This window comes from Psammomys obesus, unplaced genomic scaffold, assembly GCF_907164565.1.
Source record: "Psammomys obesus unplaced genomic scaffold, mPsaObe1.curated_primary_1811, whole genome shotgun sequence".
Taxonomy (NCBI): domain Eukaryota; kingdom Metazoa; phylum Chordata; class Mammalia; order Rodentia; family Muridae; genus Psammomys; species Psammomys obesus.
In genome coordinates, this window is record NW_026596034.1 from 27,201,957 (window position 1) to 27,228,367 (window position 26,411).

At 39.6% G+C, this 26,411-nt stretch overlaps 1 protein-coding gene across 1 annotated transcript in view; it reads right to left on the reverse strand.

The window, feature by feature from the left end:
* Glg1 (golgi glycoprotein 1) overlaps positions 1–26,411 on the reverse strand; it is a 103,084-nt gene that overhangs the window by 52,652 nt on the left and 24,021 nt on the right. The window lies entirely within an intron of this gene.

Consider the following 26,411-nt stretch of genomic DNA (forward strand, 5'->3'; position numbering starts at 1 on the left):
TGAACTACATGAGACTCTACCTCAGAAAAATCCCTCCCCAAAAACCAAAGCAAGCAACAAAAATGCCCAGGCTTATAGAATACAGATGAGGTCCAATAATGATTTAAAACCTAATTTAGAACACTTTGAAACTAGGGCAGGATTATGAGTTGGAGGTCACTCTGGGCTATATAGCAAGATCCTACCTCAAAAATAAAAGTAGCTGACTACAGGAGCTCAGGCTTGTAATCCCTGTACTTGGGAGGCTGAGACAGGAGAATTGATGCTAGTTTGAAGTCATCCTGAGACACATTGTGAGATTAAGGCCAGACTGGGTTTAGTGTGAGAGACCCTGTTCCTCAAAAATACTTAATTAAGATAAAAAAAAAATTTCAGGGTTCTGAGGAGGAGCCTGGCTCAGTAGTTGGAGCATATGCTGCTCCTGCAGTTGCCAGCAGCCACGTCTAGTAACTGCCTGTAACTCCAGCCCCAGGAAATCTGGTGTTCTCTTTTAACCTTCACAGGTACCTGCACTCACCTCCTCCCCACCCCCAATCATATACATATTTTCAATAAATATAAAATAAAAGCCAAAAACATAACAAAATTAAGATTAAATAAGATAAGGTAAATAAATTTTAAAAAAACATATGGGATTGTGCCAGGAAGGATGCTCTTTTCTGTAACTGCCCAGTCATGTGCCCTGAAATGACCTACAATACTCCAATCTCAGTAATACCAGCCTGGCCTTATGTTAGGAGCTCAAGACTGGAACAATGCTGTGCCTTCCTTGTGTTGTCATTCCAGTTTAGCTCTCCATCATACCCCAATTCCCTCCTTTGTTAGCTTTATATAGCCTACAAAAAATAGATAAGAATGCAATAATAAAAGGGAGGGGCAAAGAAGGCACAAAAGGACTACCCACGAGAAGACCGACAGAATTACTGACAAGAAAGAATATGTATTTTCCACAGGAACTTATTTGTTTTTTAGACCCAATGATATCAAATGTCTTTGTACTTGTCCCTGATCTTTGACTCTAAGACAAGAATTTGAGATAGACAGCTCAGGAAATACAAGTTACCTATACTTACAATACACTTAGTTTTATTTAATGACCTTATTCTTGAGTTCCTTTAAAAAATTTAAGTAGCTTTCATTTCTATTTTTACCATTTTATTATTATGAATCACTAACTTTGTGCTAGTGAGCAGATCCTTGGGCTCCTAAGTGTTTGTTGACAGGAATTTGAATGCTGCCTCCTCTTAACTGTAAGGGCTCTCTGTCTCTCTCTTTCTCTCATTAGGGTCCGGGGCAGGATTTCACTATGCATGTAGCTCTGGCTAGCCAGAAACAGATAATGCCTGCCCCTGTCCCAGAAGTGATGGGATTTTAATTGCAGGTCCTACTACTCTCTATTTTTTTTTTTAACTGAAGGAGAACTAGCAATGGTGAGGTTAGGAAACCTAGTCACACACAATTTGTACCTACATGTTTTGGGTTCGAAGTCCATGAGCTCAGCTTAACCACTATGTGTCTTGGGGTAAGGGAAGTAAAACTCTTGGTCAAATTGCCATTTTTAACAGTTCTGAAAGAGAACTCACTAACAGCTGAACTACTGAAGGAAGTTCAGTTTATCTGCTGTCAATGTCTACGGAGGCCACATTTCTACTTAGAGTGGAGTAAAAGTCACTGTGAAACGGTACAGTTGAAAATTATGTAAAAATAAATCTGTAATTACTGCCTAACAAAAAGAGCAGTTTATCCAAAAGTGTAGTAATGCTAGTTACTACTGTGAGGAAGAAAAAAATCACACATGGGAATGGTCTTTGGAAAATAAAACAAATAAATGTAAACATTAAACATCAGTTTAAAAGAAAAACAAATCTGGTCAGGCAGTGGTGGCGTGCACCTTTAATCACAGCACTAGGAAGCAGAGGCAGGCAGATCTACATGAGTTGGAGGTCAGCCTGGTCTACAAAGGGAGTTCCAGGACAGCCAAGGTTATCTAAAGAGACCCTGTCTCAAAAAACCAAACCAAACCAAACAATGTCTTTATTAGGGGAGGCTGTATGATACACCAGACATAATACATAATAATTTTCCTCTCTCTCTCTCCAGCTCTACAAGCCCCTATTTTTTTTTTTTTCAATTTCCTTATGTCTACAATGGAAAAAAAAAAATATTGGGCTGGCTAGATGGCTCAGCAGGGTAAAATCTCTAGCTCTGTGAGAAATGTCAATTTCCCCCATCTTTAAAACTTTTACACGAATCTTTTAAATCTTACCAACCTGGTAAAACTTCTGTTTACAGTTAAAAAACAAAAACAAAAACAAAAAACCTTCTGTTTACAGAAAACATTCTCTCCTCACTTTCTCTACATTCCAAAATTCAATGGCTTAAAGCAGCTGACCCCATCCTCCTTTTAAAACTAGCCAGTCAGAAAGTTGGACCTTAGCTAGTGGGGACAATACAGTCACCAGCGGAATTAGAATAAAAAGTAAGTGAATTTTCTGCGCCTTGTGACCTTGCTAACCTGGTTCGGATAGTGGAACACCCTTTCTGCAAATACAATTGGTTTGTCTGTTAGGAGACAGTTATCTCAGGAACAACCTCCATCTTACTGGCAGGATCAAAACGGAGTCCATGTTCCTAGGTCTCAAAACTACTTCTATCCTGTTTCTTCGGATGTTCCATGTGATCTGTTAACCAGAAATGAATGTACAGAGGAATACTGCTGATTATGTAAACTAAGGCGCACAAGTCGTAAAACATGAGCCTGTGAGGACTTAACTGAATTGACATAAGTAGAGCTTGTCCACTCCTTTGTGTACGTATCACCTCAAGTCTGGGTCAGAAGTCCAGGAGGGGACTGACTGAAAAACCAGGTGACCCTGAGAAGGCACAATCACCAATGTTCACTTCCTTGCTCAACCCCTTGTGTCAAAATATGATTGGACAATGCTACAGCCTGGCCTGCTACCTCTCACTTTGGGGTTCCAAATGCTGTACAATTTCTCTTCAGGGTTGCAGTTCAGCTCTGAGTCTGCCCTGTGGCCCTGATAATCAATAGTGGCCTGAGTACAATACGATTTTGTCACCTGCTTAAATATTCTGTAAGATGAACATTCAAAGATACAGTCAATTCCTGAGTCGGAGCTGTTGTCTCTGACTGGTCAGTTTTTGCTTCCTAATTCAAGTAAGATCTTGCTGAACTCTTGTAACTGCTTGGGTTGTTTTGTTTTTTTGGATCCCAACATGTTCATATACTTCCTGTGTTCCCTACATTGAGATTATTCTTCCTTTGTTTCTAACACATAGAAGCCAGACACCATACACTCCATCCATGGAACCCACATGGTAGAAGGCTAGAACCGACTCCCAAAAGTTGTCTTCTGACTTCTACATGTGTGCCCCAATATACGCACTCTTGCACACACACATTTTATTTTATGTTTTTGGTTTAGAAAGGAATTCTTAACAAGTCAAGGAATCACCAGGCATAGTGGTACATAGCTTTATTTTTAGCAATCAGGAGGCAAAGGTAGGTGTGGATCTCTGTGAATTCGAAAACAGCCTGGTCTACACAGCAAGTCCAAAAAAACCCTCTCTCGAAAAACCAAAAAAGAGAAAGAAAAATAAAGAGCAGCACTTCTACTGAACTACTAATTAAATTCAGAATTTAGTAGAAATTAATACTCACAGTCATTTTAAAAATATATTTAAAATGGACTTAACCAGGCGATTGGGTAATGATTAGATTATAATACACTTTAAAAAAACTTTTTACCTACTTGTTTCAATAAGAACAAATACTTTAATGTCTTGAGTCTCTGAAATCAGCCTCTATACCCTGAGTTACTCTAGTTTAACTTTATTCTTATTTGTTCAATTTCAAGTGTTAACTTGAATCTTTTAACAGTTTATTTTCAAGAATTTTTTTTTTACCTTATTTAGGCAGTGCTCTACACTAACCCTTTTTAACTTATATAGAGACAATATCATAATCTTTTCATTCAAATACACTTCTACTAAACAATTTTAGATTAAGAGTATTTGTTGGGGCTGGAGAGATGGCTTAGAGGTTAAGAGCACTGTCTGCTCTTCCAAAGGTCCTGAGTTCAATTCCCAGCAACCACATGGTGGCTCACAACCATATCTAATGAGATCTAGTGCCCTCTTCTAGCATGTAGGCCAGTACAAGCAGGCAGAACACTGTGTACATAATAAACAAATAAATCTTTTTTATAAAAGGTATTTGTGGGCTCATGAGAGTGTTCAGAAGAAAAGGTTTCAAGTCTGACAGCCTAAGTTTGATACTGACTCCTCTGACCTCCATAAAAGTGAGGTGGCACACACCCATCTTCTCCATAGGCACATGAAATAAATAACTAGACCAGGCATAGTGACCCACACCTTTGGTCTGAGCAGAAGCAAGAAGATCCCTCTGAGTTTGAGGCCAGCCTGGTCAGTGAATTCCAGCCAGCCAGGGCTACATACTGAAATCCTACCTCAACAGTACGCACAAAAACTGGCAGGTTTGGCTTCTTGATAAACTCCATCTTAGGCTTGGAGGCCATGTTGTAGCAAAGACAAACTAGGTTCATTCCTGTTTATAATTAAATCTCCATCTCTCCCCACCTGGTTCTGTACTGCCTGTTCCAGGAAAGAGCAATTGTGCCTGTGCTTCAGGAGGTTGTTATGACCAACCTAGTATGCGTATTCTTATCCTCAAACAACACCTATTGTCAAATCCCCCATTTGGAAACTCCCTACTCCTGAACTATAAAAACCCTTGTCTTCCCCATACCCAAGGCTGATCTCTTGAACCCTACCTTAAGGAAAGATAGCCTGCATACATGAATTTAAAAAAAGAAAAAAAAAAAGCTTGCTTTAATTAATTTGGCTATGATTTGGATCAGTGGTCTTTCTCCTCAATGGGATTAATGCTGTAGTCTCTCCTGTCTCTGTGTCTAGGCTGGTAGCTTGGAGAAGACATGTGAAACAGATCTGAATCTAACATCTAATCTAACTGAAGCAAAGCCTCACCAAATCATCTGCACAACCATGCACAAGAAAACAAATATCCCTATCAAGGAAATAAAAAACAAAATTCTCAAGCCTTTAACTGATAAAAGAAACAATCTACTGACAACCAGACTACTGTCTTTTCATGAAAGCATGGTGACATAATCAGAAAGAAGAACTGCAACTTCAGAAACCAATGACTGTTTTTCAACTTTTTTTTTTTCTTTTTTACTTGTAGATGGATGGACGGACAGACAGACAGGCCCACTCACTCATTTGCAGATTGGAGCACAGCTGGTTCTTTTTCCACCTTGTGAATTCTGGGACTCACATTCAGATGGTCAGGCTTGGGAGCAAGTGCCCGCGTCTGCTAAGCCATCCCATGAGCCCCTCAATCCCGCTATCTTAGTTTGCTACTAAACATAAAACTTCTTGTATTTTCTTCCTAGATTTTGTTTCTCTAGAAAAAAGTCATATACAAGGTTATGATATTAAGCTTTTAAGATTCATGGGACATTATAGCTAAGAAGAATTTATAAACATAACACAAATGAAAACTTAGATTAACTTAAATTTGAAAACTTAGAAGTGTCCTTAGAATCAAAGAAGAGAGGAATGGCTGTAGAAACACAACTGTATACTGCAACTTTGAGAACCTAGTCACACCCCTGCCAATGGAAATTAACTAGAGAAAGCAGAAGAGAAAATGGTATGGTGTAGCTGTGTTTGATGAGAAACTAAAAAACAGAAATTTCAAAGAACAAAAACAGATAACAGATGCTAATTCTGGTCTGTTTCTCTGAATGCACTAATTCTACAATGCCCCAATCAAATCATTCCACCAGATACTGTAAGGGCTAAAGTTAACCTGTAAGCCCCACTTGCCCAAGGACAGATGATGTCCTAGTATGCTGGAAGCTGTTGCTTATGTAAAATAACCAGTCAGATGTTTTCACGTCAGTAAACAAGGTTACCCCAGCTGCACAAGATGTGCTTAATCACATATATAGGTGGGAGCTACAGAAACAGAAAGTATGCTTTCCCCCGTTGAATGAAGGTGGGAAGTACTGTAGCCATATGGGTTTTGCCTTTATGAATACCCATCTGACCTAATTCAGCACCGTACTCTGGGAATCCAGTGTCCATCTTCCTGGCCAGTATTAAACAAAGTTTGCTTTAATTGTACAATCATGGATTTGATCTTTCTCCTAGTGTTTTTCAGGATTAACAATATAGCACATCTACTTCCTCCAAACTGTGAATGTAGAAATACTTGATTATCTTTATTCCCAAAAGAACACCACAGAACACAAAACCCAGAATTACTACAGTAAAATATGGTTGAGAATGTTCTTCCATTTTCTAGCCATAAGTAAAATGATGATCCCAAAAAATGAATTAACAAATATATTATCTGAAGGGGCTCTGGTGAGTTCCAGAACAGCAGGCAGAGCTCTGGTGGCCTTGCCCTTCTCCCTGATTCCTTCTGCCTTGCTGAAAACCATTAGATTACATTCCCGAAGCTAGCTACCAAGAACTATTCCCTTATTTGGCCACTTCTTCCTCCTGAGACTGACTTCCAAGGTCCAGCTAAGTACTGAAGTCTGGCATTTAAAAGAACCCTTTGACTCACCTAATTAACCTCCCAATTAAAATTAAACACTCATCCTAACACAGGATTTCCCTTTTACTTTTTTAAACCACTATTTTCTTACGGGCTTTGTCTGTCTCTTCTCTATCCAGAGGCAGTCCTTTGTCCCTCTGGGACAAATACCCCTTCCTCTTCTCCCTCATCCTCTATCTCCTGCCTTTGACCCTTATTCCCTGTCCTCTGTCCCTCTAGGGCAAATAAGTCTACTTTGTTCTGAGAACTTGATCTTGGGGCCCTGAGCCAATATCGATCTCTTACATATTCAATAATAATGTCCCCCAAATTATGCTAGGCACTGTTTAAGACATAAGAAAAAAAGTTAAAGACTTTAGTTTATACTTTTGAGGTAGTTCAAAATACAGTAGTATAAAAAAATTGCTAAGTCAAACAAATGTAGTTTTTGAGGTAGATTTAAAGAATTACCTTAGAGCAATGCTTCTCAACCTGTGAGTTGTGAAACCTTTAGGGTTCACATATCAGATATTCTGCATATCAAATACTTACATTACAATTTATAACAGTAGCAAAATGACAGTTATGAAGTAGCAACAAAATAATTTTATGGTTAAGGGTCACCACAACATGAGAAACTGTGTTTAAGGATTTCAGCATTAAGAAGGTTGAGAACCGCTGAGATTGAGTCCTTTGCAAGGACAAACAGGTGAGTACTTGGAAGGCTGAAGCAGACAAACCAGGAGAAGGCAATGTGGGCTACACAGCAGGAGAGGGTACACCCTGCTTCCACAACACAAAGCCAACAAACCTGGAGGCTTAGGAAGAAAAAACTTTTTTTTAAAGTTCTGCAGAGAGAGAGAGAGAGAATGTGACTGTGAGTATGTGTGTATATGCCAGCTCAACCGTGGGTGTCATTCTTCAATATCTGCTCACCTTGTTGTTTTTGAGACAGAGCCCCTCATGGGGACCCAAGGCTCACTGAATAAGCTACACGCTGGCCAGTGAACCCCAGGGATCACACAGTTCCATCTCCTATGAGCAGGGTTTCAAGTGTGCACCACCACACTGGCTTTTCGTGTGGATTCTCCTGGTCCTCATGCTCGCAAGGCACTTTCCTGAGTATCTTCCTCGCCTCATATGATATAATGTATTTTAAAATACATTTAATTAGAATGTTTCATGAATAAATATATACGTTGGGGACATTGTGATGGCTTGGCTAACAACTTGACTATATCTGGAGTTATTAACTAAAATTCGAGTGGCTGGATATAACTGTGAGGGATTTTTTTTCCTTAATTAAATTTGAAGTGGGAAGATCCACTTTTAGTCTTTTGAGGTGGAAAGATCCACCTTTCATCTGGGCCACACCTTCTGGTGGCAGCCCATAGAAAGGACAAGGAAAAAGGAAGCTTGTTCTCTGGACCTGCTTGCTCTCTTTGGTAAGTCCATCCCTTCACACTGGTACCAGAGCCCATGTCTTCAGAGTTCTCGAGCATACTGAAAACCAGCTGAGACTTCCAGCCTCATGGACTGAACAATTACTGGATTCTTGGACTCCCCGTTGGTAGAGGGCAATTGTTGAACTTGCTGGACCACAGCCTGCAAACCACTGTAATCTTAGTACACACACACACACAACACATACTCACACTCATTTCTGTTCTCCAAAGAAGCCCCACTAATACAGATATGCATAACATGATAAGAATAGAGAACTGAAATTTGGCGATAGAGAAATGTCTCAATGGTTAACAGCACTTGCTGCTCTTCCAGAGGATCAAGGTTCAGTCCCCAACACCCACAAGGCCACTCATAACTACCTATAACTCCAGTTCTACAACCCTCTCCTTACCTCCAAGGGTACTAGGCATAATGTAATGCACCAACATACATGACAGCAAAATATTCAGTTACATAAACTAAAAATTTTTAAAGTCTTAATAAAAAAAACAAAAGAAGCTGATATTAGCAATAGGAAAGGGAAAACCTAGCACACATACCCACCCCAATGTAGTGGTTAAAAAAAAAAAAATGGAGAAGGTACTTGGCAGAGTATGAGCAATGGAAGCAAACAAAGACAGTATGACAGGAGAGAGGATGAACATGGGCTACTGGGAGATACTTGATGACTGCGGTAAAAATACACGCATAAGCCCTGATATTACATTTCTTACAATATAACAGACTAAAAACAAATGGGACTGTGTTCAATTTTACAAAGATATGTGACTATAGAGAAACTGATTAACATAATCAAATGTAACCCTGATAGGAAGCAAAACTAGGCTAATAAGGAATGAAAACAAAATAACAATGAAAGGATTAAGATATACTTTCGGCTTGATGCCTCTCCCCCAAAAAGATGCATTAGTAGGGCAGTCAGGTATAATATACAAATCTAGTGTTCTAGGATACTAATTTTTAAATGTCATTATTGTTATTATTATGTGTAGGTACATTATTTGTGTGAGTGCAGGCACATGTACCCAGAGTGTAAATGTGGGCGTGAGAGAACAACTTTCAGGAGTTGGTTCTCTCTTTCCATTGAGTTCCAGGGATGTCAGGCAGTAAGGCTTGCATGACGAGCAATTTTACCCATTAAGGTTCTTTAAAATCTAAAATGATCTGACAGTTGCATGATAAATTCAGATACAGGCAGATGACAAAACTAGATAAACCAGGAACCTGGACTAGGCCTGAAATAGCCACCCTGAATTATGAGAACTTTGTTCACCTCACTTAGCTTTTCTACATCAGTGACTCAGAAGTTGTGGCTATTCTTGTACTTTAACCTCCTCCTCAGCAAAAGCAAAACTGAAATAGCTGGTTTTAAGACTTAAAATTCTAAGCCCTTCCTCTAAGCTCCACAAATGCAGAGCTGGTTGTAAGGAAAGCGATAGTCCTAAGAGCAGCACCGAAGGCAGCTGACTAACAAAACTACAGCACACATCTACACATTTACGACATTACTGTGACTTAACTTAGACCGTCGAGGGCAGGCTTTGGACTAGAACTGATATTTCCTTCCCTAGAGCTTGAAAGTCATAAAGATCCAATACGCTTTTGGAGCCTGACATTTTCTTGAAATCCAATGCAAACTCTTGGGGAAGACATTTTTTTTTTCTTAATTTAAGAATCCCCCAAAGATTTACTAAACAAGGGAAAACTATGAAACACTGTTTAGGAGCTGAATAGATGGCTCAGTGGTTAAGAGAGCCTTCTACTCTTCCAGAGGACACTCACAGCACCCACACCAGCCACAACTGCCAGTAACTCCAGCTGGCCCCTGAGGGTACCTACCTGCACACACAAGAAAAACACTTACATAAACATATACACATAAATTTTAGAAAATTAAATATTTAAAAATTTAAAAAGAACACTAATAATTTAAGCATTAGTTGAGGTTCATTCTATGAGTCTTTAAAATCTGTGATTTGGAAGTTGAATATACAAGTATATTGAATTTCTAGTCTAATACAGTAATTCACATATTATCGTGGCGACCACTGATTTATTTCACTCATTTTCACTGGTCAAAGTCATAACAGAGTTTTCAGAATAAATTACTGAAAAGCATAGGTCTGAATGTTCCCTATTAAACTGAGAATCCCATTCATGTAAAAGGAAGGTTTTTTATAGGAAGCATAAACATAAAAATATGCACTCCCAAAGGTAAACTGGCCAAGTTATTGAGTCTTGCCAGAAAAATCAACAGATTTGTAATACTAACTGAACAAAATTATCTGATAGGAGTCTGTCTGCAGAGACTGGCTGATCAGAATTTCAGAGATTCTATGTGGAGAGACTGGAATGTTGCAGGTCCTGAGGCTAATTACCTTGGGCTAAGTTCTGTCCCTCCAGAACAGCAGTCTATTGCTGCAAGTCAGGACTAGCATCTTATGACAAAAATAGATTAAGAAGCCTTTTAGAATCTGTTGACTTAGCAGACAACTAGCTTCTACCAACCAAAGCTAGAAACATATTCAGCCTACAGACAATGCCCTTCTAGGTGTCCCTGCCTCTCTAACGTACCCATCAATGTATTGTAAACCTGCCTTAATTTATGACTCTGCTCTGTAAAATGATAAACACTTCACAAAACTGTTTTCACACTGGAACATGGACTTCGGGGTAACCTACATCTGTGTTACCAGGTTACAGTCACTCAAAATGGCTCCAAAGTAAACTATCCCTTGAAGATGAGTGCTGTGGGTTTTGTGTGGACATAACCCAGAAACTGAGATAGAAACTGAGTTAGATGATGACTAGAATACTAATCATCCTAAAGTTTTATCAACTAAAGTTGAAACATCCACCAGAGGAATACAAAAGAACATGTTACTTTTACTAAGAATCAGGTACTAAATTCACAACAGATCTGCTTACCAATAAAAAAACAAAAAACAAACAAATAAAAAAACACCCTTGAAAAAATTTGGAAGGCAGCACAAATGGATGCCTCTTCCTGAATAGGCACATTCTGCAGTAGTACTTTCAGTTCTTCCAGGGGTTTACTTAGTGAACTTCCAATCACAGGCAGAATTCATTTACTAACCTACTCCTCAAAGCAAAATGAGCATTACACAATTGTTCTCTATTGGGGTAAACCCTTCACAGTCTTGGAAAATTGTCCCTAAGTCCTCCCAGATTCAAGACTGCTCTCCTCTCAGTGCCGTATTTCTGCTCATCTAGAAGATGCAGCTGAGTGTTATTTCCCAAAGGACAGGGATCAGCACAGGCTGATGTCCTTTACTAAGGCTGACTCAGAAGAGAGTTGTACTTTTCCTGGGTGCAGTGGCCCACTCCTGCAATGCCAACACTTTGGAGGTCCTGGAAGAAGTTAGGAGTTCAAAGCCATCCTTGGGCCTCAAGAGACAGTCTCAAGACTTCCCTCCCAAACAAACAAACAAACAAACAAAAAAAAAAACCCAAACTGGCTCTAATTAGTGTGATAAACAGAGGTAATCATGAATCCTCATCCCATTATCTAACCATTATTCACAGTTCAAGCTGAAAGGAGAGAAAGACGGATCTCTGTGAATTCAAGACCAGACTGGTCTCCAGAGCAAAGGCTACACAGAGAAACCCTGTCTCAAATCTCCTCCCCTACTCCCCACCCCCAAAAAACCTCAGGCAGCAGCCATCTTCCTCCCAGTAAATGACCAAGATGACAAACACAAAGGGAAAGAGGAGGGGCCCTCACAATCTGTTCTCCAGGCCTTTTAGGAAACATGGAGCTGTTTCCTTTGGCCACATGTGAATCTACAAAAAGGGTGATATTGCAGAGATCAAGAAAATGGGCACTGTTCAAAAAGGAATGTCCCGTGTTACCATGGCAAAACTGAAGATTCTATAATGTCACCCAGCATGCCATGGCATCATTGTGAACAAGCAGGTTAATGGCAAATTCCTCACCAAAAGAATCAACGTGCGCACTGAGCACATCAAGCACTTGAAGAGCAGGTATGTCTTCCTTAAGCGTGTGAAGAAAACAACCAGAAGAAGGATGCAAAAGAGAAGGGCACCTGGCTTCGCTGAAGCGCCAGCCTGCACCACCCAGAGAAGCAAACTTTGTGAGGACTAATGGGAAAGAGCCTGATCTGCTGGAGTCCGTTCCAAACAAGTTCATGGCATAATGTACAGAAAGAAATAAAGAACCTGGACTGTAATTAAATAGATAGATAGATAGATAGATAGATAGATAGATAGATAGATAGAGAGATAGATATAAAATAAACCTCAAGGTAGGTCCATTTTATTTTCCCATATTGCAAATTAGCATGTTATACTAAGTTCTGAGCGATGGGTTTAACCTACTTCCATTACTTGTGTTTTTCCCAAGTGGGTGGGAAGATAATACTGCTGGTAATTATTATATAGTTATTCACTTCTATAGGAACATGTCTGATTTTAAAAGGGGTAAAGGACAGCCAGGCAAGACGGATAAGACAACAGTCTGAGAAAAACAAATAAGCAAAGACTCCAGGATGTGCGGATCTTTTTAAAGAACCTAGTTCAAGTTTCTGGCACTTTAAGAGAACAATTGAATTCTGAAACTAGTCTACCACTTGAATTAAACTAAATCAGCTACTATGATACTTAGCCAGGAACATGACTCTAAGAACTAAAGAACTAAGAAAAGAGTATTGCTGATGGTTGAAGACCAGCTTGAGGAACCCAGGCTAGCCCAGGCCATAGAGTGAGACTGTCTCAAAAGTAAGTAAATACTTTTGAATACTATTGAAACAGAACTAAACACCTACTTTGAGAAATGCTGATAAACATTAAATAAAGATGCAATCTTTTATAAACATTGTCTTTAATCTCTAATCATTATCTATACTTCTAAAGTAGTAATTTACTAATATAAAGTCAATTGACTTAATAACCAAAGTGCAAAGCATCATAAAAACAGAGTCCTTTTGAAGGTACTCCACCTAAATTCTAAGACCTGCACAAATCACAATGCCCACACTTTAGTTAGCATAAAAAAGACTCAGAATAAAAAGCAAACATTTTGGCTCCAACTGCTGCAAATCAATTTGAATTTCATAAGGACACATAACTACCACTTCAAGTAAGAGGAAATAACTTCAGAGAAGTGAACAAGAAGGAGAAACAAGAGGAGAAAGGCAATACAATGGCAGACCTTAAAAAACAAACAAACAAAAAAATCCTGCCAACTCAGGGGGTGATGGCACACACCTTCAATTCCAGCTCTCGGGAGGCAGAGGCAGGTAGATTTCTGTGAGTTCAAGGCCAGCCTGGTCTACAAAGTTCCAGGACAGCCAAAGCTACACAGAAAAACCCTGTCAAACCCTGTCTCAAAAAAACAAACAAACAAACAAAAAAATTAAACAACAACAACAAACCTGCAGGGTTAGTGGCGCACACCTTTAAGCCTGTGGTTCAGGAGGGAGCGGCCAGCACGGTCATAAAGACTTCCAAAACAACCAGAGACCCAGCTCCAATGCCCAACTCCAAATTCTTTTATGTATGTGGGCATGCACAAGTGATTCTGTAGCTGTGCATGTATATGTGCAGATGAATATGCCTGTCTATGTGTGGGGAGCAGAAGGTATGAGATCCCTAGAGTTGAAGGCTTTTGGGGTTTGTTTTTTGTTTTTGTTTGTTTGTTTTTTGGTGGGACATCTGACTTGTGTGAGTACTGGGATCTAAACTCCTGTCATTACAATTGCAAAGTAAGCACTCTTAACTACTGATCCACCTTTCCATCCTGCAGGTCCTTTTAGAAATATTATTTTACATACTTCCTAGGTATGGCCATGGTTTAAACATGTGCTCATTCCCTAGTACAGAATGTTCATCTCCAGTGCCATTACTAATTATTCCTAGGCCTCTATCATTGTAATCTATAACAGTGGCTGTGGAGCACAGACTTTGGGAAGAAAGATCTATATCCAATATAAGCTCTTCAAGAAACTGTGCTGGCTAATTTTACGTCAACTTGACATAAACCAGTCATTTGGGAAGAGGGAACTTCACTTGAGAAAATGTTCCACTAGTTTGGCCTCTGGGCAAGACTGACTGACATGGGGGTCATCTATGAGCAGTGGCACCTTTGGGTTGGCAGTCCCAGGAACTATTAGAAAAGAGGCTGAACAAGTCATGGGTCAAGCCAGCAAGCAGCACTCCTCCACAGCTTCTGCATCAGTTCCTGTATTGAGTTCCTGTTGGCTTCCTTTGATGATGGACTGGATGTGAAAGTGAAATAAACCTTTTCCTCTCCCAGCTGCTTTTGATAGTGATGTTTTATCACAACAGAAACCTAAAGAAGATACTGTGTCATTCTAGATAAATTATGTAACTTTTATAGGTCCAAATTTCTTCATTAAAAACGAAAATATTTATTTCACATGTGGGCATAAATGGAGCAAAATAACGTAACCCTGTTGTAAGCAAATAAATATTATCTATAGTTATAATAGTAATATTCTATGCTTCTAAAACAGTATTAATTTTGCTATGTCCCAACTTCAAAATGAACCAATCTCAAAATAGGCCAGGTATGATGGGACACTCCTTTAATCTCAGTGTTAGATTTCAAACCTAGGACAAATGGCTGATGTGCCTATTTAACATATCAAAGCGAACCTGGCCACCACAGTCTCCCAGCATCTATCAGTCCCTGCCTGTTGGGGGTCCCTTCTGGCTGGCATACCCCTCCCTTGAAATCTTCAACCCAGGAACCTGGGCTGCTCTTCTCTATATAATCCAACCATTTTGGTTACCTGCTCTCTTTTGTAACTTTGGGCCTCCTAGCTGTGGCACCTGGTCCCATTACTCCGCCTTCTCCCTTCCCTTCCCTCCTTCCCTCATGGCCTGGCTCAGGATCAGGTACACTCTGGACTCTCCCAGATGTTCCTGCTTCGGGCTATGCTCTCCCTTTTATCTGTAATAAATTTTCTCCTCCATCATACTTAAGAGTAGTCATTTCATTTCCTTTTTATTTCTTTTCCTTCATTCACTCAGCATGCAGAAGGCAGAAGCAGAAGAGGATCTCTGTGATTTTGAAGCCAGCCTGGTATATGTAGCAAACTCCAGGACAGCCAGAACTATATACAGACCCTGATTTTAAAAACCAGAATAAATAAAAATATAAAATAAAATAGGGGCCAGAGAAATGGCTGAGCAGTTAAGAGCACTTGCTGTTCTTGCAGAGGACCTAAATTCAGTTCTCAGCACCCACATGGTTGTTCACAATCATCTATAACTCCAATTTCAGGGGATGTGATGCCTTCTTCTAACCTCCATGGGTACCAGGCAAGTATACACAGATGTAGGCAACACTCTCTTCTCTTCTTTTTCTCTCCCCCCTTCCCTCTCTCAAAAAGTCCAAATAAAGTAAAATAAAATAAAGCTTCCTATTAATATGTTCCTGAACAATGAAGAGCTGGAGATATAAGTTAATGAAAGAGTACTTGCCTAACACAAAAGAAGCTCTGTTTTCTGTTTTGTTTTTAGTGTTACAACCTAATTCTGGACTGGATGGGACAATGTAAACCAGGCTGGCTTGAACTCACAGAAATCTTACCTGCCTGCCCCTGCCTCCCGAGTGCTGGGATTAAAGAGTGCACTCCCATGCCCAACAAGGCTCTGGTTTCAATTCCAGTACCCCAAAGGAAGGAAAAGAGAGGAGGGAGGGAAGGGAAAGAGAGGGAATCTTGTGAACTATGTATGCTCAGTAGTTGCATTAAGGTAACTACAATTTAAAATAGTTCCATTATATTAAGATAAGTCAGTAAAAATAAGTTTACAAAAACCTCATTTAAAAAAATCTTTATCCTAACCAAGATTTTTTTGTTTATTTGTTTTTCATGACAGGGTTGCTCTATGTAGCCCTTGCTGTCCTAGAACTCACTCTGTAGATCAGGCTGGCCTCAAACTCACAGAGATCTGCCTGCCTCTGCCTCCCGAGTGCTGGGATTAAAGGCGAGCAGGACTACTATCACCAGGCTGTAACCAACTCTTCTTACACACGTAACAAATACTGTATGCAATTCCAGTCTGCTCAACTCTAATCTCTTAAACTACTATCCATGTGTAAATCTAGGTTCAGATATTTTGAATTTCTTTAATATTGTTTTCCAGTAAAAACATTACAAGATTTAAATACTTTGGTTTTGTTTGTACATGTTTTAAGGCTCTCAAAAGCCTTATATTTAAGTTTAAATGTTCAGATTTAAGAATCTTTAAATATTCAAACAACTATTAGTCATCTATTTGTCACCTACATTGGATTTCTTTTCTTTTGTCTTACTGAGGAACTGAACTACGGCCTCCCACATACTAAACAAACCAGACCTCTTCTAAATTTTACTTGAGAACTGTTTCTAGCCCGCTATAGGTATTTATCTAACACATCATATTGAAGTGCACTCATTTTATGAATATAAAGGTTGCTTGTCACCAACTGGTAAATTAAATAAGATAAGATCAGGTCAGTGACTTTGATAATCTGGCTTAAATATCATGAAGCTATTTGGGTTTGTTATTTTAACCACCTGGCAGCAACTTGTACAAAATATAAAGGAGGAGCACTGCTGACTACTATTCGCCCTTCAATCACATCTTCAAACTTTTCATCATTACACTTACTATTCTTCTTAATAGTTTTGATAAATCTTATGTCACTGGACACACTTTGGAACTCAGAGGGAGGCAGAGGCAGGCGGTTTCTGTGAGTTGGAGGCCATCCTGGTCTAGAAATTGAGTCCAGGATAGCCAAAGCTACACAGAAAAACCCTGTCTCAAAACACCACTACTATCAAAAAGGAAAATCTTGTATCTGTCAGAAGGCTTTAATCTAGGACCTCTGAAACTTTAGTCTATACCATGTAAAGTATGGCAAAAATATAGGAGGGGCCCTGGAGAGATGGCTCAGTATTAAGAGCATTTAGCTGCTCTTGAGGTGGACTTAGATTCTGTTTTCAGGAGCCCCACAACTGCCTATATCTCCAGGGAATATATCAACTGCCCTCTTAGCCTCTCTGGGTCTATGTAGAAAGTGTTATATAGTGAGACCCTGGCTCAAGTAACATAAAACAATCTCCTTTTAGTTCATTTCTCCTCCATTAAGAATTCTTGATTCCTTCCCCTTCTCCCCTCACTGTACTCCATGCCTCCATAGGGGAGGGAGTAGAAGATATCTCAAACAAAGAAACAAACAAACACTCAATACCTGTGGCTCTTCTCAACACTCCCCCATTACCACAACCCCCCCCCCACTTCTACAGTTCACCGGTTTCCCCCATAACTCCTGCCATTTATGACAGGCATTCTCGTGGTCCTCTGTTCTCTTGCACTCTTTTGTCTTCCTTTCTTGGTCCTCTTTTTGTTTTCTTCTCTTGGTCCTCCTCTCTCATTCTCCCCATCTCTCTCCTTTCACGCTTTCACGGTCTATTCTGATGGCCATATTCAATCTACTATTTTCTCTACTCTGGACTCTTCCAGATGCCACTGGCTGAACTCTCCCAATCTACAACAAAACCTCCCCTCAACTATACCTTGGAGCAGTCATGTTCTCATTTTATACACCCTGAAACCTAAAAACAACAACAACAACAAGAGTCTTTCCCTAAAGATAACTAATTGCATTTGCTCGAGAATTTAAGGTTAAGAAGATCTACTTTACATAAGTAACTGCCACCAAACAAGTCAGACACAAGTGTCTTACACTGCCATACTGGCCTAAGGCCACAGTTTACATTCATGACAAAATTCAATTCTTTCCTTTTTTAGGGATAACAAGGAAAGAACTTGTACAGTGATTTGGGAGAAGCCAATTATTAATTCTACCCTAAAACAGAATGATTTAAATTTAAAGTACAGTGAAAAATAAGAAACATTTTTCAAACTCCTCTTTAATATTAGTTATACCTTTCTGAAACCATCTGACAGAGTAATTACCAACATCAAACATCTTACAGTAGTCAAAAATCTCAAATTGTAACACATAGATCATTTCAATGGTCTGATATCAAAAGCCACATCCCTGTGATATATTTATTTTACATATTGTTGATGGTTTCAACTTGTATATTCAGGACAGAAAATAACTAAATCAGAAATAAAAACCCAGAAAGTTAGAGAATTGGTTCAGTGGTTAAAGCTATTTTATAAGGGAACTGGGTTCAGTTTCTAGCACCCAAGTCAGTGGCTTAAAACCAACCACCTGCAACTCTAGCTCCAAGGGCTCCACTGCCTCCTTCTGGCCTCTGCAGACACCCAAACACGCATAGCAAACACATAAACCTATACATACAAACAAAAAGAGTAACTTTCTCCATAAACACATCCCTTTAAAAATTTCTAGACCCAGGAATTGGAGAGATGGATCAGTGGTTAAGAGCAGTAGCCGCTCTTCCAGAGGACAGAGGTTTGATTCCCAGCACCCAAATGTCAGCTTTCATCCACCTGTAACTTCAGTTCCAAGAAACCCAGTACCTTTATAGGTGCTAGGCACACAAGTGGTACACATACACACATGCAGGCTAAAACACCCATTCACCCCCCCCCATACACTTTAAAAAATAATAAAAATAAAATAAAACATTCCTAAAGTCTGGTATAGTAGCATATGACTGTAATTTTAGGACTCAGGAGGCTGAGGCACAAGAATCATGAGGTTTTGAGGTCTGCCTGAGCTATATACCCAAACCAAAATTGGGAGACAAGGGATTATCAGAAATTTCACTGATATGTCACTTCTTAATAGTCTAAGGTAAATGCTATGGTTATATATGGTTATATGGAATATGCCCTTCAAAGTACATGTGTTTGGAGTCTTATTTTCTCAAAGGGGCAATGTTGACATGTGAGGCCTAGTGGGAGGCATAGCAGAGTCCTTATGAAAGAATGGAATAGCATCCTCGCTGGAGAGATAGCTAGGCCAGGAGTTTGGGTTCTTCTTCTCTTTTGCACATGTGCTCTCTCTTCCATTCTAGTCTCTCATCCCATACTTTCATATGAACATGAAGATGTTTTTCAATCTCTCTTCCTTCTGGATATATGGTTAGGGTAGGAAACAATTTTACTATAAAAAAAAAAAAGCATACAGGTGGACGTGTATAAGCACTTTTGGGATACTGAACTACTTACTGATTGGATTCTAGAAAGTACATATTCTTTCCCACAGTAGCCATTCAAGAACTTCTGATAGCCCATGAAAATCTGAGCATGTTTTTATAATGTGATCAGATACTAAAGCTGGGAAGAGCTGAAAAGCTTAATTGGTGAAATACCTTGATGTAGTGTAATCCTCATATAACCTGGTCAACATGCTTGCTTTAATGAGATAAGCAGATGGGAACGGCAGCCAGCTCTGTTTCAAGTCAGGCAACATCTCTACATACAGTTTGTGGGCCTCCTCTCCTAACAGCAGTCCTACCATCTGCTGCAGCTTGTGTTGGCACTGGCAGGACAGAAGATGCCAAAACCTCAACATGTTATTCTGGAACACTAAATGTGATAAATACAAATGTAAAATATAAGCATTCTTTAAATGAAAAGGGTCTTCTCCATTTAAAATATCAGAGTTACCATTTAAAGCTAAACTTTGTAACAGTTCTTGATCTTTGAAATAAGTAAAACAAAGACTCAAAGAAAAGTCAAGAGATGAGACGTAATCTACCTACCTACCTACCTACCTACCTACCTACCTACCTACCTACCTACCTACCTATCTGGAAGGGGTATCATTACGAAGCCCCGGTTGGCCTTACGTAAACAGAGATTCCCCAGCCTCTACTTCCCCCACCCCATCCCAAGCACTGGGATTAAATGTGGCACCACACCTGCTCTGAAATACATTTTGGCAAGCCAGAAAAAAAAGACAACAGAGTTGAGAAGCTAAAAGGCACACATCAATGGGGTAAATCTATCTGCCTCCAGCCACTTCTCCATGTTCCACACAACAACACACCTACGACCTGTAAACATGTTCATCTAATGTTTGAAGTTACCGAATCATGTAAAGATCCATGCTGAGCTCAGAATATAGCTCAGTGGTCAAGCGCTTGCCTAGCTCAGGTGAGGCCATAGATGCAACCCTCAGCACTGCTTTTAAAAACAAAACAAAACACATGGTTGGAGAGATGGCATAATTATAAGAACACTGGCTGCATTTCCAGACCTGGGTTCAACTCCCAGTACCTGAGCTCACAGCTGTCTGTAACTTCAGTTCCAAAGGATCCAACACCCTCACAGAGACATACATGCAGGCAAAACACCATAAAATAAGCATAAATAAATTAATAAACATTAAAAAGCTGGACATTGTCAGGTGGTAGAGGCAGGAGGATCTCTGAGTTCAAAGCCAGTCTGGTCCACAGAGCAAATTCCAAAACAGCCAGGGCTGTTACATAGAGAAATGCTGTCTCAGAAAATCCATAAACAAACAAACAGAATAGAATAGAATCACGCTGCATATAACAAAATTATTTAACCCTATAAGTTCAGCAACTAGATCTGCTTAACAAAGTTTATAATTATAAAGACAACAGCATCAAACTAGGTCTGGCAATATTAATTTCAAGAAGTGAATTTTTGAGATTTTTTTTTTTTTACTTGTTTCAAAGGTAAACTTTGCCTTATATAAGGCAGAGAATTTTTAAGATAAGATCAAGTTGAAAAAAAAAATCAAGTTGAACTTAAAATTGCCAGTGAAGCCCAGTGGCAGCACATGCCTTTAATTCCAGAACTCAGGAGGCAGAGGCAGGCGAATCTCTGAGTTCCAGGTCAATCTAGTCTACAGAATGAGTTCCAGGACAGCCAGGGCTACACAGAGAAATGCTGCCTTGAAATGAGACCCCCACCTCCAAAAAAAAAAAAAAAAAAAAAAGCCAGTGTAAATGCCTATTTTCTTTCCTTCTAATACCCCATGCAACAAATACAAGTTACCTAGAGGAAAGTGAACCATAAAATGTGATTAACTGGGCTAGAGAGAGGGCTCAGAGGTTAAGAGTGCTGTCTGTTCTTCCAAAGGTCAGAGTTCAGTTCCCAGCAACCACATGTGGCTCATAGCCATTGATAATGAGGTCTGGTGCCCTCTTTTTTTTCCTGCAGGCACAAATGCAGGCAGAACACTGTGCAAATAATAAATAAATAAATCTTTAAAGAAATGCTATTAACTTTTATCTCAAAAGCCTTTGCCCTGGCTAAATACATACTTAAAAACATTCACACAAGATGCAGTGGTTTTCAATTCATTATGAACTTGCATGCACTACACGCCGGTGCCACAGCTAGTGTGGAGTTGCTTATCTCCTTTCACTTTGCACAGTTTCTAAACTCAGGTTCCTAGGCTTGTTTGGCTTTGTAGGCTGAGCCATCTCGCCAGCCGTTGTTCCCACAGTGGATCTCAAAGGACATCAACATTCACACTTGTCAGAAATAAAAATTCTGACACTCCGCCCTCTATACCTACTAAACAAAAAAACTAGAGCTGGGAAAACACAGAATCCAGCAATCTGGGTTTTAACGAGGCTGACAAGGTGGCGAAATTCAAGATCAAGCTTAAGAACTAATAAGGTATGGAATACTTAGGTTTGAGGATAAGGAAATATGGCTATGGACACATATACACATCATCATTGTTGAAACACAATTTATCAACTTTTTTTGCCATACAGTTTGTTGTCATTTTCTGAAACACCAATACCTAGCAGTTATAAATTAACCACAGGCTCATGACAGAGGAAACTGAAAAATGCTGAGTTTTCAAGCAACACATCTTTACATTCCTTCAAGTGCTTTATCTATTTCTCAATAAAAGAAAACTGGGGCTGGAGATGAAGCGCAATGGAAGTGTGGGGAACGGGGTTTGAGCTTATCTTCAGGTGTCTTTTTGCCAAGGCCTATGATGATATATATAGTTCATTTTAAATGTATTAGGAGAATTACTGAGAAGAGGTAGGAAAGTAGGGAAGATGGCATTTTCAGCTTTGTAAGGCTTCAAACTCAAAATCTCCTCACCTCACCGCTCTGAGTGCTGGGGTTGCAGATGCGCACTGCATGCCTGGCAGATACTACTTGTCTCCTAGCTGGGATCCAGTTCAGTGGAGAGCGAGCACTGGGCTAGCATAGCATACAGGACACTGGGTTCCCTCCAGCACCACAACAACGCCTTTCTACTTGGAGGCCGGCAACAATCTCACCTATTAACCCAAAAAGTTACAACAGAAGGTGACCCAGAACAGAAGTTGAATTATAACTAGAAGAAACTGTCAAGTGCATTTCCAGTTTGTTTCTCTCTCTCTCAGCCTTTTATACTGAAGTTAAATATTACCCACAAAAAAATTGAAGAGTGTAAAGTTTAAGCCACTGCTGTGTATATAGGATATTGCAATAAGCTACATAAAACTTCTTAGCAGTTAAATGAATATCTAAAATCTACTTGAGGCCAACACTGTCTTTTGGGGGATGCACTATCACCTTTCCTGCAAATGTCTGAAAGATAGGAAAGTGGCTGCTCTTTTACTTCGCCACATTCAACCTGTGCTCTGCCTTTGATTTCTCCCACCAGCTTTGAAAACATTCAACTTCAGTTCACAGTTTAGTTATGGGATCTTGTTTTATTTCTTTCTTCAAAGTTTTACTATTCAGACATGATTCTAATATTAATAAATGGCAATTTTCTGAAAAATTTAAAACAGATATAAATTCCATAGCAGTTTTCAACTTAGTTCTTGTATTTTGCTATCATTTAAAAAATATATATTGAAGCTTCTAGAAGCTGACCTTGCTCTATTTATCCCAAACTCAAAACTTAGTAAGCAGTTCTTAGTAGAAGTAACCTTCTACCTAAAGCTTAACGTGGTGGTGCAGGCCTACAGTTTGTGCAGGTAAGGAAAAAATATGGGGGCTGGAGAGATGGCTCAGAGGTTAAGAGCACTGGCTGTTCTTCCAGAGGTCCTGAGTTCAATTCCCAGCAACCACATGGTGGCTCACAACTATCTATAATGAGTTGTGGTGCATCTTCTGGTGAGCAGGCACACATGCAAGCAGAAAGCTACATACATTATAAATAAATAAAATCTAAAAAATTAAAAATTAAAAAATCTCAAAAATTCTTTAAGAAAATAAAGATATCCTATAAGTTAAAGACAAAAAAACAAAACAAACAAACAAACAAACAAAAAAAAAAAACCCTCATACCAGGCATGGTGCTATCTGCTTGTAATTCCAGTACCTCAGAGGCTAAAGCAGGAGGATCACAGAAAGTTCAGTTCAGGCTACCTAGTTAAGTTCTAGGCTAGCCAGAACTAATTAATACCCTAAATCATAGCACTTGAGAGGCAGAAACAGGAGGATCTCTGAGTTCGAGGTCAGTCTGGTCTACAGTGTTGCGGGGTAACCAGGGATACAGAGAAATCCTATCTCAAACAAACAACGCCAAACTGTAGTGGTAGGCACCTTTAATCCCAGCACTCAGGAGGCAGAGACACACAAATCTCTGAGTTTGAGGTCAGCCTGATCTACACAGAGAAACCCTGTTTCGAAACCAAACCAAACCAAACCAAAAGCAAAACAGACACCCCCCCCCAAAAAAAAAAAACAATCTACATCCTATTTTTCCCTAAAGAAAACCAAAGCTATCTGGTGGGCACCAGCGCATGTGCATGGTGAATGTCCTGCACTGACTTGATGACTCCTACCTATTTCATTTCTACATACACCTTCCATTTGCAAAATGCTTAACTGGTAAGTATCCTAAATCTAGTCACATGTCAGGTTAACAGAGGGGAAGAAAAAGATATATGTAGCTGCCAGCTTTTGGCAGTGGCAGGTTAGACCACTTGGAAAAACTGTTCAATTACAAACAACTAAAACTGTGAGGAAGTGCTCTTACAGGCTAACAATACTGTTAGATAATATTAAGCCAGGGCTCAAAGTAAAAAGGGGTTACTTACCCAGAAACACAGCAAGTACAAAAACTCGCTTTTGTATGTAAGGAATCTGCTAAACTTATCAAAGTGGATCCTTATTTTTGAAGGACCATGTAAGCAGGAATGGAGGCTAAGACCTTCTAAAAGAAGGAAACCTTATAAATGGTCCCAACTTTTAGCTAGCTTTTCATAAATTATATCCTTAAAGTCAGGACAAACCAGAAATAGACCAACATCCTTTCCACAGATCCAAACACAGATTGTAGTGTTACAGAAAATCTTATACAGTGAAACGGTTTAGGGTGGCCATAGAATGGTAATGGTCTAAATGTCTGGCAGAAACAAAAATTTTTCAGAGAACTAGCATTTCTAATTTTGGGCACAAAATTATCCTACCAACAATTTCCCAAAGGCAATGAGGAACAAGCTGTAAAAATAATGACACATGCTACAAAATAAGACATCATACATAAAAATGAGCAAAAAGAGAAAAAGACACAGATTTTTAGGACTTCAGCTGACCATGGTGACTCATGTCGCACCAGTAGGCAAAGTTCTGAAAAGGAAGACCACAAGTCTGAGGTCAGTGTACAATACAGTTCAGTGACAGAGTGCTTGCGTAGCATATGCAAGGCCTAAATTCAATCCCAGTACTGAAGCAAGCAAGGAGATGGGCATGCAACTTGCTTGTAATGCTTACACTGGGATACTATGGCTAAAGAATTGCTACACGTTCTACACCACAACCTGAGCAAGAATGTGAGACCCTGTCTCCAAGAAACAATGAACGACTGATTCCACAGGGCAGGTGGGGTAGTTCACTGTAGCACTGATGCACATGCACTAGGTTGCGCTTTCTACCCCCGCCACTAGCACTATAACCCACGCCCCCGTGCACAACCACACACACACACACATACACACAGACAACCACAAAACCACACGCAACCACAACCAAACACACACACAGAATATACACAGATGCACAAATACCCCAGTTGTTGGGTTTATCAAACATGATAAAATAATGTTTGCTACAATGTTTTACTGTCAGTATGTAAAAACAATAAAAAGTTTTCATTTTAAGTCTTTAAAGTAGTTTATGTACTATGCTTATAACATATCAATTTATACAAGGTACTTTAAAATGTTCAATAGCCACAAGTGGCTGGTGGCTAATAGTATTAATATTATTATTGTAATATATGTAATAGATTATAATAACATATAATCTATAATATATACAGATTTCATAAATTATTTATAATAAATAGATAAGAACATAAGTAAACTAAAACAAGGGTTGAAGAAGTAAGTTAAACTTGAAAAAACCTTTAGAGATTGGCAGTCATAAAGTGACAGAGAAAACTGAACATATGGCTCAGTAGTTAGAGCATGTACTGCTTGCTCCTGCAGAAGACAGTGTGGTTCCCAGTACCCATGTCAGCTGGCTCCTAACCACCTGGAGTTCCAACACCTTCTTTTGAATTCCACAGGCACCTGCACCCACATGTGTATATGACTGTGCTCATGCCATGTTGTGGTGCTGAGAACCAAACTCTGCCCCCTGAAGAAACAGGAGGCACTCTTAACCAGCAAGCCATCTTTCCTAGGTTTTTGGTTTGTTTGTTTTTATGATGACAGTGAGTCATCTCCTGGGCAAGGGCTCTACCACTGCACTCCATCTCCAGCCCAGTAAATTTGCACATAGTTTTCACTGGAGATGAAAGAGACAGAGTTTCCTTGTGTAGCCCTGGCTGTCCTGGAACTCATTATATAGACCACACTGGCCTCCAACTCAGAGATCTACCTGCTTCTGCCTCCTGAGTACTGGGATTACAGGCATGTGCCACAACCCCTGGCTATTACACCCACTTTCTTTTTTGTTTCTTCTTCTTCCTCTTCTTTTTTTATTTTTATTTATTTATTTATTTATTTTTGTTTGTTTTTCAAGACAGGGTTTCTCTGTGCAGCCTTGGCTGTCCTGCACTCGCTTGGTAGACCAGGCAGTCCTCAAACTCACAGAGATCTGCCTGCCTCTGCCTGGCTTACCACCAGTTTGTAATCTCCGTCTGTGTATGTCTGTGAGGCAAACAACTGTCTGCGTACATACAGATACTTGACAATCACTTCTGGCTTTCTTGAACATCAGGCATCACACAGTGCACACACATGCATGTAGGCAAACACTAATACACATAAAGTAATAATTTGTTATATGCATGCTTCCAGAAGTCAGGACACTCTGCAGTGTCATCCTTCGCCTGTCTTCACCTTTTGTTTAAGATGAGAGCTTTAGCTGGCCTGGAATCTCACTAAGTAGGCTAAACCAGCCAAAACTTCCAGGAATCTACCTGTCTAACAATTACTGGATCACAGGTGTG